The sequence below is a fragment of the Astatotilapia calliptera genome, chromosome 15 (genome assembly GCF_964374335.1).
Source record: "Astatotilapia calliptera chromosome 15, fAstCal68.1, whole genome shotgun sequence".
NCBI lineage: Eukaryota > Metazoa > Chordata > Actinopteri > Cichliformes > Cichlidae > Astatotilapia > Astatotilapia calliptera.
In genome coordinates, this window is record NC_137436.1 from 23,494,325 (window position 1) to 23,509,093 (window position 14,769).

At 40.6% G+C, this 14,769-nt stretch overlaps 1 protein-coding gene across 2 annotated transcripts in view; it reads left to right on the plus strand.

Moving 5' to 3' along the window:
* Positions 1-14,769, plus strand: part of hivep2a (HIVEP zinc finger 2a) — a 120,419-nt gene that overhangs the window by 53,474 nt on the left and 52,176 nt on the right. For both annotated transcript variants that reach the window (XM_026142552.2, XM_026142556.2), the window contains one exon: positions 6,175-6,244. The gene's annotated coding sequence lies outside the window, so the exon portion shown is untranslated. The remainder of the gene's footprint in view (positions 1-6,174; positions 6,245-14,769) is intronic.

Below are 14,769 nucleotides of genomic sequence, written 5' to 3' on the forward strand. Positions count from 1 at the left end.
TGTGCGTTAAATCTCAAGGAGCAGAGCTGCATGTTGCATATGTGTGTTTATGTGTTTTTGTCAGATTGGAGGTTACTGTATGTGTGTATCAGTGTGTGTGTGTGTGTGTGTGTGTGTGTGTGTGTGTGTGTGTGTGTGTGTGTGTGTGTGTGTGTGTGTGTGTGTGTGTGCAGTGTCTGCCTTTATAATGAGCAGCTTAAGAGTGGAATAAAGAGTGTTATTTTGCTTCTCTCTATACTTCTCTGTGTACTGCAGGACCACCATAAAATCCTAAAATACAGCGCAATACAGTACATCAGTATTCAGGTTCAAAGGGGCTCGTACAGAATTTGTGGATACTTGATTGGAAAATTTGATGGTCAAAACTTCATGTTCTTAATCTGGTGGGAATTGGAAACCAAAAAATTGTTGCTTTGCTAAGATGTTTAGACATTTTTCGGAAACTTTGCTTTTCTGCTCAGTCGGTTTAAATTGGAAGGATTAGACTGTTTTTGGCTGGGCAAGTAGGTATTTATCTTATTAGTGGCTCCTTGTCTGAGTGTACATAAAATACATGTGTTCTCTAGGTTAATACAAGCTATGATAGACACGTAACACCTTCTAAAAGATCAAATTGAATGTGAATATTTAAGTTTATGGAATAAATCTCCTTACAGTGATCGCTTAAGGGATCACTGTAAGGAGATTTATTGCATTTAACCTATCCTAAAGGTTGGGAGCAGTGGGCAGCTATCATACAGCGTCTGCAGCTGTAAGCTCATGCCCGGGTCAAGGGCACAGTGACAGTAGTTGCCAGGAGACACATGCAAACTCAACACAGAAGGGCTCTGGCTCAAATTCAAACCAAGGACTAGTTGCAGTAAGGCTAACTACCAAAACACTGTGCTGCCCCTATAGGAGCAGAATAGAAAAAAACTGAGTGCGGAAAAAATCTCTATAAAATAAAATATTATTTCCAATTTAATGTAAAAAAATATCATCAATGTTATTGGATCAGTCTAAGTAGAATACCAATGCGTATCTACCACTATTAGCATCACGTGTATGCATAACATGATTGTTTCCACATTTATCCACCTGGAATTCTAAAGTCAGCAAAATGAGTGCTTCAAGTCCCATAACGTCACTAATGGGGAAAATCAAACCAGAGGCCTGGTTACCTGTTCAGTGGTTTGGTTTACTTGGTGCCAAAAATCTAACTTCAAAATCACTTGTGGTGTCATTGATATGAAAAGTGGATACAACTACCAACAATGTAGCAACTTTAAGATAATCTTATGTTACTGCTAATTAATACTCTGACCGAGTGAGAGAAGCTGTGGCCGACTTGCACAATTTAAAAAAACAAAACAGAAAATAAAAATATCTGGTGAAATAGTCAGACGGGACAGCTTAAGCAGACACGAGAGGCCAAGAGCTAATTGGTTGATAGGCTGGAAAAACAAAAATTCAAACTTTTCGTTGTTGTTTCTAACAGCTTCTAATTATTATACGAAAAACTGAATGATATGTAGAAGGCATTTAGCCAGCTGACTGGGCACTTGTTTTGAAGCAAACTTAATGAATTTCTTATTGCTGCCAGGCTGTTTCAGATTCCTTATTTGTGGGAGATGGATTGATTAGTGGGTGTTTTTTATGGGTGTTTTGTCACATTAATATAATAAAAGTAGGACACGTCTGGAAAGACTAGAATAATATCAGAGAAGAGGAATAAAGAGAATGGGGAAGAGATGAGAATAGAATCCAAACTGTTCCTAGCCCACAGGCCTATAACTTCCCATTCTGCACTCAGTGGAAAATCAACAAAGGAATATTCCACATCTCTTTTTTTCTCCTTGCCCTCTCCACCTTGATCTTTCCATCTTCCAGTTTGGAAGGAAGGTAGGAAAAGAAGCTGAATGAGAAGGATGTGATTAGCTGGATTTAATCTCTTGCTTTCACAAAGTCACATGGCTTTAAGGATTGTTTTTTACATCAACTTGGTTTTATTGGGCAGCATACTGAGCAGACTATCGGGAATGATGGGAAGAAAGCTGAAGATCTTTATCTGCCAGCCTAGGGCGGTTAAAAGATTCCAAAATTCACTTGCTTCTTTCCTCATTTTGGCAGCTGAATGTGCTACTTAGAGCAGAATCAAACTCCAGATGAGAGTTGGTTACCTGCCAAAACTGGCTGGTTCAGAAGCCAAGCCTACCAGACACAGGCACAAGTTGCCAGAGTTTGGCTGGTGGCTGGTGGTAGTTTCCCACCCTCCAGTCATGTATTCCAGATGTTGTGGATTTAAATCCAACTTGTGACCTTGTTTCATGTCATCCCCTCTCTCGCGCTCTCTCCTGAATTTTTTCCTTTCCCAGTCTTTCCTCATTCTTTCCACACTCAACGAGCAGTACTGTAAGTAAAATATTGAAACAATTTGAGTATGATCTCGTTTGTGGAATACAAAAAATGTATTTGGATGACCGAAAAAGAGAAGTTTGTTCACCTTAAACTGCATTGTTTTTAGTTCACACTCCTTGTATTCCTGGAAAAACCTACCAGTAGTGAGGGAAGAGCTTCTTCCTAGGTAACTCTTATTGAGATGACCTTGAAATAGACTCCTGTCCCAAAGCAGCTTTGGTGTTGGCATTTCTCTCCGTGAGTTCTTATTAAAGGCTATGACTAATTACATTTTTAAAGAAACATGTATTTCGGGCTTTCCTTAGAACAAGAATCATTTTGGACCGTCCCTTTAAAAATATGATTGTTTTTTTGAAGAATTTCACGTTGTAAGTTAGTTGATGAATAGGAAATGAGTCACAGTGTTGTGCGGGGTGACATAATCCTTAATTACAATGTAAACACACACACACACAATGTTTGTATTATGATTTCCACATCCCACTGCCTCAAATGTGAACCAGCGCATCCATGGACTCTATCCAAGAAAGATAGTTAACATCACTCGCTGGTATGTGAAGTACTTTTTTGATCCCTTAGTCGAGCAATTCAACCATTGACCTCTTAGTTTTGAAACAAGACAAGAGGTTCTGACTGAGAGACAGATTACACCACAGATGACAGAGTGGTAAGCATACCCAGTTTATCATCAGATTTAAGCTGAATGGGACCAAAATGTACAAAATGACCATCGGGTTGTAGAAAACAACACTTAAAGCTAGCAACCAAGGCCATAAACACCCCAGGAAGGTGTTTACCGAGTTCGTATATTGAGTGAGAAGTAGAGTGAAACTATTTTGACTTGCTTTTCTAATAACTTGCCCCCTGCTGGCTGTTAGAGAACATGGAGTGTGCAAGGCATTTCTGCACTGGCGTCACTGTTTTGATCCAATGGCCATTCCAATCAAGTTCATGAAACCAGTTGGGTGTCAGTCCACAACTAAACGCAACCCCTCAACAAATCCAATGTTCTCCTTTGTATGGCTAATGTGTGTTAAATGCTATGCCCACTGACCACCTTTCACACTTAAGAAAAGAGGCTCTTTGTTTGTTGAAGAACATTTGTTGGGTTTGTAAGGTCTCAGAAATACATATCTTTGTAAAAATTTGAGAAATATGGCAAACGCATTTCAAATCCTTGCTTGCTTCATTGTGTTTTTGTATCACTTAAAAATTAAATCTTGCATGCTACTTGAACTATATTTTTCTTGCTGACTCTAGAGAAATAATTCATGGGCTTTCCCTTTAAAGCCTATAGTGTCACACAACTTGCATCAGCTTCATTTGCCTCCCGTAAGTGTGTTTATAGTCATACTAATGAGGTTAACCTGATTAAGACTACGGAATTTATATCACCCCTCCTTCACCCTGTTTATACATCTGTGTTTATGTGATAAGGTGCTTAAAATCTGCTTAACTTTATCTATTTTTAACCCATTTATAGCTGATTAATGATAAACTAATTGACACTTATTTGAATGTTAGTTTGTCATTTATTGAGGATAAAATCTAAGTTATCAATTGCTATGATTTGAGAAATTAAACAGAATACGACTGATCAGGCAAGATCATTAAATGCAGATTAACCAGTTGTAATAATATTTTTGGGGGGCAAAATGGCACAAAATGATTATTTCTAGAAGTGATGCAGCTGGTTTAAATATTATTTTCTGGCATTTTTGTGAGTCTGGAAGCATAATGAATTTCCTCATCAGGTGTAGCAGTAGGCATGGTTTTACAATCAATAAGTGGAGCTGATCGGTTTCATGTTAGGCTCTCATGGAATCATTCACTGGACTCAGCCTAACAGGATTATGGCTAAAACATGCAGAGAGGCTGCGTTGTAGATTAAGTGTGATCATCTTGTTAGGAATTGTCCAATAAAAGAGACTCGATCCGGCGCAGCTGGTTGACTTTGTTTTCCTCGATGCATGCACACGGATGGAAACACACGAGTCAGCCTCGCCATGTGTGTGCGGTGTGTGTTTGCACGTGTGTTTTGACAGACATGAAACAGAAAAAACGTCGTCGTAATTTTTTCCCTGCCTCGCTCCTGGCAGACTGGAGCAAGAGGACGACTTGGAAAAATCTGATCTCCAAACACAGTGTGTGTGTGTGTGTGTGTGTGTGTGTGTGTGTGTGTGTGTGTGTGTGTGTGTGTGTGTGTGTGTGTGTGTGTGTGTGTGTGAGTGACACATATGACTGTACACTTTTCTCTCAGTGTATGTGTTTTGTTGTTTTCCATCTATTACGTTGTTGGTATGTGTTTGGATTTCTTTTGGTCTTTTCCGCTCTTGTTTGTGTGTAAATAGTATATGTGGTGTGTTGTTTGCGTGCGCGCGCGTGTGTTTCCGTTCTCAGCCATATTTGAAACCATGTGGCACCGAGACGACAAATCAGATGAATAGAAGGAACTTTCCTGTCTGAGAGGTTTCTTTCTCTCCTCTCTTCCCCCTTATTACTCACTCCTTCCTCCTCTTTCTGTTCGCTACTTCCTGCTCCCCACTACCCCTCTTACCATGTCTCATTCTTTCTCTCGTCTCCCTTCTTTTCTTTCCTCTACACCCTTGTTTCTTTCTTGTTTACACATCTCTATTTTCCTCTGCCTGTCCCCTCCTCTTTCTTCTCTTTCTCCCTCTTTTTCTTTCTCCCCCACTGCCGCCTCTGTCTTTACACCATCCTCCCGTCTCCCCTCAGTATTCTCTCTTGCTTCCTCTGTCTGGCCCTCCCTTTGCCACCTGTCTCCTCCATGTTTGTGCAGCAACCTCTTTCACCTCCTCCCGTTCTCCTTCTTCAGCTCTTCCTCTCCTCCTTTCTCGTGCTCTCTCTCTGTGCAGCTCTTTCTTTCACTCTGTTTGCCTAACCCCGCCCATCCATCTCTGTCGTTGTTGTACTTACTCTTCTTATTATTTTTGCTACTTTTCTTTCAATCTTGTTCTCCCCCTCATCTTCTCAACCTCGACGTCTTTCCTTTTGTTTCACCTTCTTATCCCACTCCACATTTCTTTTTTTCACTATTGTCTTTCTCTCTACTCTTCCTCTTTTTCTAAGGTTTCTCCCCGCCTGTCTCCTCTCCTCCTCCTTTGTTCTCCAGCTCCTCTGCCTTTCTCCATTTTTTTCTTCCTCTCTCCCCATCTTATCTTGTCACCTTCTTACTTTTAATCTCTCTCTCACCCCGACTTTCATGGCTCTCTTTCTCTCTCTGTCCATCCAACACTATTTTTTCTTCCTCTCTTCTATTTTCTAGTGTGTCTTCCTGTTGTCTGGGTTTACAACACTAAAAAGGGTTAGGATTTCTTTTCTTCGCACCTCCTGTGACCACTTCCTCGACCGCATCCTGTTTATTTCCTGTTACTCCTGTGACTGGACTCTCTCAGAAAAATACACAGGACCCCCCCCCCCCACACACACACACACACAGCAGCCTCTAATTGAATCTACAAGAATAAACTCTATAAAAAGACAAACTTAAAAACGGCACAGCAGGCATGAGCAGTATAAAGAGCCTTGATTTCACACCTGGAAATGCAAAAAAGGCAGACAGACCTTTTGGGCCCTTTGCTGATGCTACAGGATGTTTGTACAGCATTTGATAACTGAAACTTATTACACATTTTCATGGCTAACATGTTCTATGCATCATGGAAAAATATTGTTATCTTGTCACAGCTATTTTTGTTTGTTTGTTTTATGAATGATCTCACACTAATGATCGCTGTCATGTGTGTTTTCTCACAGGATGGCCACATAAGGACACTTTCTGTCGGGACTCCCATTGAAACCAGTCTGACAGAGCGCAGACCGAAAGGTAAGCCGTGCCGGCATCTCATCCTGATTTCATGACGGCCTTTTAGACGTTCCAAGGTTTTTTTTCTGGACAGTGGACTGTGCGGTTTGTGTTGCATAATGTGGGCTTTGTAGATGCGATGATGAGTTTTTCCTTTAATAAACACCGGTGTGAATCAGAGCAGTGTGTTTGGGCCAAAAATGTTCCTTAAAGGCTTTGTTTCCATCCACTTATCAAACCGTTCGTACGCAAACACATTTGAATAGTCAGGGTAATTCAGGTTTGTGTCTCTAACCTTTGGATTTTCCACGCAGCATGTTTAACATTTAATGCTGCATTTAGAAAGAACATAAATCCGCTTTAAAGGAAATTTCTTTGAGGAAAGAATTTTCAGTTTCACTGTAAACACCTGTATACAGTCAGACTGGAGGGACATTGCAAAGACTTTCCATTGTAAAACATTATTTTGTTATTTTGGCATTTGAAGTGACGATGACTGCTTAACCCTCTGAGGTCTAGGTAATTGTTGGTGATAACTATTCCTCACCCAACCATGACCATATGTTTTGGAGCAACGTGACACTGAATTGTACAGGGAAAAAAAAATATGAATAGTTTCTGAACAACTGATGAACTTTCAGGTTTGCATTCAGCCTCAAATCTCCCCGAATTAGAAGAGAAATACATACAATTCAAACTTAGGATCTTATTTTGAGAACATTTCCAATCACATGTCATTCTCCAGAAGACTGAAAGGGACTGAATATTGGAGCTTTGAGTTGTTGTTACAGCTTATGCAGAGGTTTGACCTTCACGTGGAGCTAACTTAAGTAGAAGCTGTGTGGGCAATCAGCCTCCTCTTTGGATGCCTCATCTGTAAATGTAACCCTTTCCCTTTGGAGGCCTACTTGGGCTAACCCTTGTTTCTCTTTTCTGAACTCAGCAGTTTCTTTCATATTTCAGAATTGTTAGAGAGGTTGATCTCTGCCTATACATTTTACTAACGCTACTCTTGGAAAATTGCACAACCTATATATGCTGAGGTGTCAGATCTCGTCACTGAGGGTACTGGTGAGGTCGTTAAATGTCATCTTTAGGGGGGGAAGAGTTAAGATCATTGTTTTACTGCTGTGTTGAAAAATCCAACCACAAGTGTAGAAGCTCAACACTGTTGTGAATCTCATACTGACTGGCTCATCTCTGGCTTGAGCATGGAGTACATGCAAATCTATAAGTTGGCCAGTGAGAACTAACCGCAAGCCTTAAAATGTTGTGATTACAACCCTGGGTTTCCAAGCTGCGACACACTAATAGATACAGTTCTGCTTTCCTGTGGTCTCAGTGAAAATGCAGAATTGTATTCAGTCAGTTCAGATCAGCTTCCTGTTTGCCTTCTCTGCCTGTTGATGGCTAGTTGCCTTGTTTCTATTGGCCAAGCGAACATTCGTCACAGAGCGATCAACTTTCAACTTTCAATAGAATTTACATGAGATCTCTGAAGCTGCAGGCTGTGTTTGACGCAGCAGCAGACTACCACCGCCACTGGAAATACTGTGTTTCAGAGTGCAGCGGAGGTGGTTACATCCTGTCTGACTGCTTCACGATCCAGCGTCCTGCGTCTTGTGTGGACACGATGCCAATGCGCCGATTAGTTTGGGATCCGTGATTCTTCAGTTAAACAGCAATGCAGGGTGGTGCTGAACTTGTTGATGGATCTCTGTGAAAATATTAGCATGTTTTTACAGTTAATATTGCAAAACGAGTTATTCGAGTTTCTGTGCTCTTGTTGCCCTGGTTACACTGGTTTCTATGGTATTTATAGTATTTTTTGTCTTCTTTTCAAACTTTATTTCTGATTGTTACACTTTATTTTCTTTCTGATTACACATTATTTCTCTTATCTTATTGATAACCTTTGAATGTCTTTATGGATCATAATGTAGCGTTAGCTTTCTCAGGTTTTGTACCCTCCTGACCTGGTTGCACTTGTTTTCTAGTGTTTCTGATGTTTTTATGAGCGTGTGAAAAAAGGAAAATTCTTTTAATGTGAACCATTAGAGCTGCAGGAGAGGGCAGGATTACAATGTGACCACAAACAGAAAAGTCAAATATAAAACACACACACACACACACACACACACACACACACACACACACACACACACACACACACACGCACATTCCAGGGAGCCAAATTACCATCACCCGAAGTAGCTGAAATGATTTTGGTTTGACACAGACACTGCGGTTGGCAGACAGAGAAAGTATTTTAGAAAGGTGTAAAATAATACGTTACCTGCCCCAACATGCTAACACACACATACACGCACACACACACACGCACACACACATGCACACAGACAGCATTCTAAACTTTGCCAGCACAAGATTAACAAGCCAAGACATGAACAGACACCATGAAAAACAAAACAAATCAGCACCACAGAAAATGTTGCAATGAGAAGATGTGCCATAGTTATGTCACAGCGAAGATGTGATGAAGTGTTTTCTGATAATTCAAACACAAACACACACAAACTCAGAGGCTTTCAGCAGCCTGCTGCGTGCCAAGGTTATGAAACCATTTGCATGCACACGCCTTTCAACACAATTCTTCTTTACGTCCATTCAAGCTGAGACCCAACTCTGGAAAGATAAAAATAGAACCTCGCTGACCTCCTCTTTCTCTCCCTCTCCGTCCCTCTATCTCCTTACTCCCTCCCCGCTTTTCTGTCTCTGCTCTGATATTGTTGCAGCTGTTTTGCCCCAGTTGAGTAATGCTTGCACTGTAACAAAAGCAAAAAGAGGTGTTCGGGGTCGAGGCTTCGAGGATTTTTTTTTTTACTCTCCCCAGTGGGAAATATGGCTTTCATCAACACAGTACTCGCTCACAATAATCCAAACATACAGAAACAAGAGATCAAATGACGCAACAGACAGTGATTCACCAGCAAAATGTGAGGCGAGAGTTTGTTTGGTGCAGTTTTGTTGCAAATTTGAGGTCCAGAGTGCAAAATAAACGGCAATGACAAACAATTTGAACTGGCTCAAATTACGGGTCACCGCAGTATTTAGATAGAACTAAACAGCAGAATAATTCAGGGGTAAATTCACCCACGCTCGGTTTATTGACAGGGAGTGAGGATGCAGTTGCCCCGACAACCTCCAGAGACGGCAAGTCAGGCATCCCGCTGCGCTGATATCAACTTCAGAATAAATCCAGTTTGTTTTCGCAGCCCCCATGCACAGCAACGACCTAAATGGAAATACATGTTTGCATGCGGACAGAGAGGGGAAATGCACGCGAAGCAAACAGGTGGCAGACATCTGGGATAGTAACTTTAAACTAGCTGTGAGTATTGAAAATATTAACTCGTAAAAAGCAGCAGATTGTTGTAGATTTAGAACAAGCGAGCATCTGCTGTCAATTAAGATCTGAGCAAACTTGACAGTGATGACAACAATGTTTAAGGCTACTCAGCCGAACATGCTGAGTAGCCCTAAAGAGGAGTTTACAGAGAGCAAGGAAAACAAGCAATGCGTCCTGTTTCCTTGAAAGGTCCAGGCCTTTTTAAGGGATGTAAATATCAGCTGGTTAAATGCCAAATTGAGAGACCGGGCACGGTGACTTCAAGGACAGAGGAGATGCGTGCCACTCTCGAGGTCAAAACGGACGTAATTAGATAATTAGATCCTGCTTGGGAACCCTGCAGGGTTATAAATGTACTCTGGCCAAGCCAGAATGACGAGGGGGAAAAAACGTGCAGGGCAGTATATTAAAATGATGATTGATTGACTGATTATTCCTTTGAGGTCTCATGAAGAGTAATTCTAAACCAAACTCCTGTCCATATATTTGTGAGAAAAATAAAAACGACTTCTTTGGAAAAATATAAATAGTGTCTCATGTGTTACTTGGAAAGATTTTTGAGGCCATAGGGTTCGAGTTACTTCCTACTATTGATGAGGACCTAGGCCTCGGAGACCTGAGTCATCCTCTTTGTCATGATCACTGTCGGCACATCTCCAAACACCTATCACAGATACCAGCGGTGGAAAGTATTTAAAGTGGTCCTGGGATGAATATTTTTATTGTTGGACAAATTTACAAAAGTAGTTTTGCATTATCTCGAGATCTGATTAATCAATTTTTATCTGTCCTAAACACGTTGTTTTATTTCACTTTGCTCTGATTGGCTGTGGTTGTATAACATTGTGTCTATATTTCCATCTACATATGTGTCTCTGGGAAGAAGGGAACGTTTTCCTTTCAAAGATGCCACTAATTGTCTGTTTTAAAGCTTTTCAGAATGCACCTTTCTCACCCTTTTCGGCTGACTATGGCTCGTTGTTCCTTGATTTGACTGGTTAGCCTGTTGTGGGCTTTAAAGGACAGTCCAGTCTTATCTGAGCATTATTTTTAAAGCTCCAGCCCATTTTTCTGTTTCCATGCAAGACTTTCCAGGCATGCTAGCTTACAAAATCCATGTACTTTAATATCTACCATCTTCTAATACAAAGAAAAATATTGTACTTGTAATATTGTACACTGCTACAGTTACCAGTACAGGGTAATTACTTGGTAATCTTTTGTTTCACACGTATTTGTTATATTGCACAAAATAAAAATAAAATATTTGTGCCTTTTTGAGTGAGACTCAAGAGACTGAGTCTCGGAGTGCACTGCAGACAACTGTGGGGTGCTTTAATTTGACTATTTCCCACTATAGCACCTTCTTGAGTCAGCTGTAACCTTCAGCATTTTGCTGAGCGCGCAGTAGCACAGGATGAATAATGGGCGAGGGTCAGTACTGTACAGCAGCCTTGTTGTACGCTATTAAACTGTATCAGCATACAACAGAAAGGTACAGTAATGGTGGTGGCACATATGTGGTGAATAAAAATGTGTAACTAGTCAAGCAGCACAGCCACATTTCATGAAAATCAGCTGGTTTACAGCAAAGTAGACATGACATCGCACCATTTCAGTTATTGGTCAATCAGAAATGATGTCATTGAGCCACTTCCTTATTCTGCGGTGATGAGGGAGTTTTCTGAAATCCAGAAATTTGTGATAAGAAGAAGTTGCTGGATATGTAACTGGATGCTGGCGACACTGAAGTGGTTTCCACGAGGAGCGATTATCATTGCAGGTCAGAACTTTCTAAAAACGATCAGAACTTCAAGATCAGAAAAAGCTGCTAATAACTACATGTGTTAGAAATACATCTTTGAGTTTTCTTTTGACCAACTGGGGACTGGTCCAGGGTTTAGAGGGAATTGATAATTTTGCAGCTGACCCAGAAACACAGCACTGGGTGCGGGCCTAGAGGCTGGTTTGGTTTCTGTGTTAACGTGTAATGATAATAGCTTAGTGCCACTAAAATCACTTAAGCTTTGGGTTTGCACATCAGCAGAAAATTAAGTTTTTAAGTGTTTCATTTTTTCCATGAGGTAATGGATAATTTTGTAAATCTAGAAGATATTTATTCTCGTTTGCATGCAACAATGTGAGCATGTGCTCTTGCACTTCTTTCATCTTCATTTAAAACCCTGATTTGGTTTTACGTTTAAGGGTTAGAGGTCAGACGGTGAAGCTTGGGCATGTCACTGAGAGTCCTCGTGGGTATAGAAGAACACATGTGACAGGGTCTGAAAAGAAAGCTGCATCTGTTTCCTCTTCTCCACTGTTGCCCAGTTCGTGTGGTTGTATTTTGAAATGGGAAACTATAAAAAAAAAAAAACCAGGTCTCTGAGTATTCAGTACCTTTGGTTATTTTTTTGAATATAATTCTGTTTGTGTTTCACTTTTTGTTTAATCTTTCTGTGTGTGTGTCTCTCCCCCTCTCCTCCCCCTCTGTTCAGTTAAATTCAAACATCCATCATTGGCACGGCTGTCACTACTATGTTGCCAAAGCAATAAAATACATAACAATCTGGGACTGTGTGTGTGTATGTGTGTTGGGTGTGTGTACATGTATTTCCCATCAGTCATGGTCATCCTTACCAAACCCTTTCCCAGAATCCACCACTGACTCATTTGAAGTAAACCTCGAGTCAGCTGTTTGACTTAAAGCTTACAGAGGAGACGTCTGTTATTCTGTCTAAATGTGCATGATGTTTGGTATGATCACGACTGGTCACACCTGTGGAGGTATTTGGATCCTGCAGAACTGGACCGGCTGGTTTTTTTAGCAGTTTTTTTTTTGTTTTTTTTTTTGTTTTGTGCAGTTCATGTGTTTGTAATAAAATTGAATGAAGGAACAGCTTAGGTTTCCTTAAATGAGGGGAAAAAATGTCATGCTTTAATAAAAAATCCTGCCACATGCAAAATGTTTGTGGAAGATTTAAAAGAGGTTCTCTGGGGTGAGCATACATGTGATGACGTACAAATGGCCTTGACGACACCTGACAAGGGAAGCAGCTGGCAACGTCTCTCCGACCAGATATGATTAGTGGTTGTTGCTTAGTTCTTTCAGTGTGTTTACAGAGGGACCACATCAGTGGCACGTGTGGAAAATCCCAAATTATTCCCATGCAAATACCACACGGAAAGCTTCACATGTGATGATGCAGGGATCACAGCAGTGGCAGAGAGCGCTTGAAGCACTTTAATGAGTTTGTGATTCGGCAGAATCAGACGGAACTTGAATTAATGTGTTATTTTATGGTACCTGATAACACGTTTAAGCTGTAGGAAACATGTCTACAAGGATCCAGATTTGTGATGTAGCAGGCAATAGCTCGCTGTGATGTGTGGTGACAGGAAAAAATGGGAAAGCTGGTTGGAAATCTGATGTTTGCATCACAAAAATCACAATTACTCAAGTTTTACACAAGTACAGTTTTCCACTTCTGAATCCTAATCTACTTCATTACACATGAAAGAAAATATGATAAACTACGAAATTAGGATGTGATATTTATATGATTTGTATTCGAGCAGGCTCAAAATGCAGTTTAAAAATCACTGTCTATCACCTGAGGACACTTAAGCTTGTTTAATTTTTAATTTTTGCTTCATTTGGTACTTTCTTCTATTTCAATTCAATTTTTTGTATATAAAGTACAAAAAAACATCCGGGAGATCCAGGCTCAGGTCAGAGCACCAGGTCAAGACAAAAGGCAAGCGAGAGATTAATAACAACAAATGATTAAATGTAGAGTGGTGTATAAACAAAACCTAGGTCTTTTACAGTGTAACTAAAAGACGGTTCAGGATCCATCCCTGACTATAAGCTTCATCAAAAAGAAAGTTTTATGCCTAATTAAAAGTAGAAAATCCAAACTGGAAGCTGGTTCCACAGAAGAGGGGCCTGAAAGCTGAAGGCTCTGCCTCCAACAAATACTCTAGAAACCACAAGTAATCCTGCAGTCTGAAAGCAAAGAGCTCTAATGGAGTGATGCAGTAATGTGAGGTCTTTAAGATAAGGCTGGTTGTTCAAGCCTTTATATGTGAGGAGAAGGGTTTTTCAAGTAGAACGGTGCTCTTTCTGTCTTTGACGGAAATCAGGTGTCTCTGTACAAACTGAGCTGTCAGTAAGATCGATTTACTTTGCTTTCTTGCTAAAAAGGAGTAAATGTATTTATACATTAGTAGTGTCAGCCCTGTCATTGCCATGTGAGCATAAATCAGTAGGGCTATTGTTGTTTTCTTCACTGCTATGTGAGCTACGACAAAACGTCACCCTGCCAAGTCATGCAGGGTAAAGTGTATATTTCAGGTTAAGTTGTAATTAATGTCCATGTGAACCTTAACGTAAGCTAAAATGAAAACTAACTGAAACTAATGCTTCTGTTAATCTGCTTGTGGTAATACTTTGAATGGTCAGCTAGGCTAGAAAAGATGCAGGCAGTTTAAAATAATCAAGGAGCAGCGATAAATTTACTCTTTGCCTATTTTACTGTTAACACCACCTGGATGAAGAACAGTTGGTGCATACTGTTAGTGAGACTGGTTTCAGTGTTGGTCAGGAGTTTGTACTGTAATATGTTTCATTTCTTGGATCTTGCACCAATATGTCATCAATGTGAAAAGCTGCGGGCTTTGACATGTAAACCCAGCAGTCCCTTGCAAAGGTTGGGTATTTTATGCTAATACATTATATTATTATAAAAAGTACTAACTGCACAGGCTGTGAATGAACTGTACCTTAATTGCGATGTGTGCCCATCTTTACATACTACCTATGTGGGTGTGTGAGAGTGTGTATTGTTTAATGCGCGTACACACACGTTGGCACCGTCACCGCAGTGTGACGGCCACAGTTGTCGAGGGCTGGCTTCTCTGCACGATGGAGACAATCAGGTATTCACGCTTCAGCGGCTCTGAAAGACAATAAAACGTAGGTGTCATGCTGTTTCATCCTCACCCAGAAACACTTACACACACTGGTAACAACATGCAAAGATTAAGAAAACAAACATGCAAAGATGTATACGCCCAGTAGCGCTCCACAAAGACAAACCACGCACACATTCCCATGTGTGAGCAACAACACTGACAGGACACCTGAATTCCACAAGGTGTTCATTCAATAGCAGGT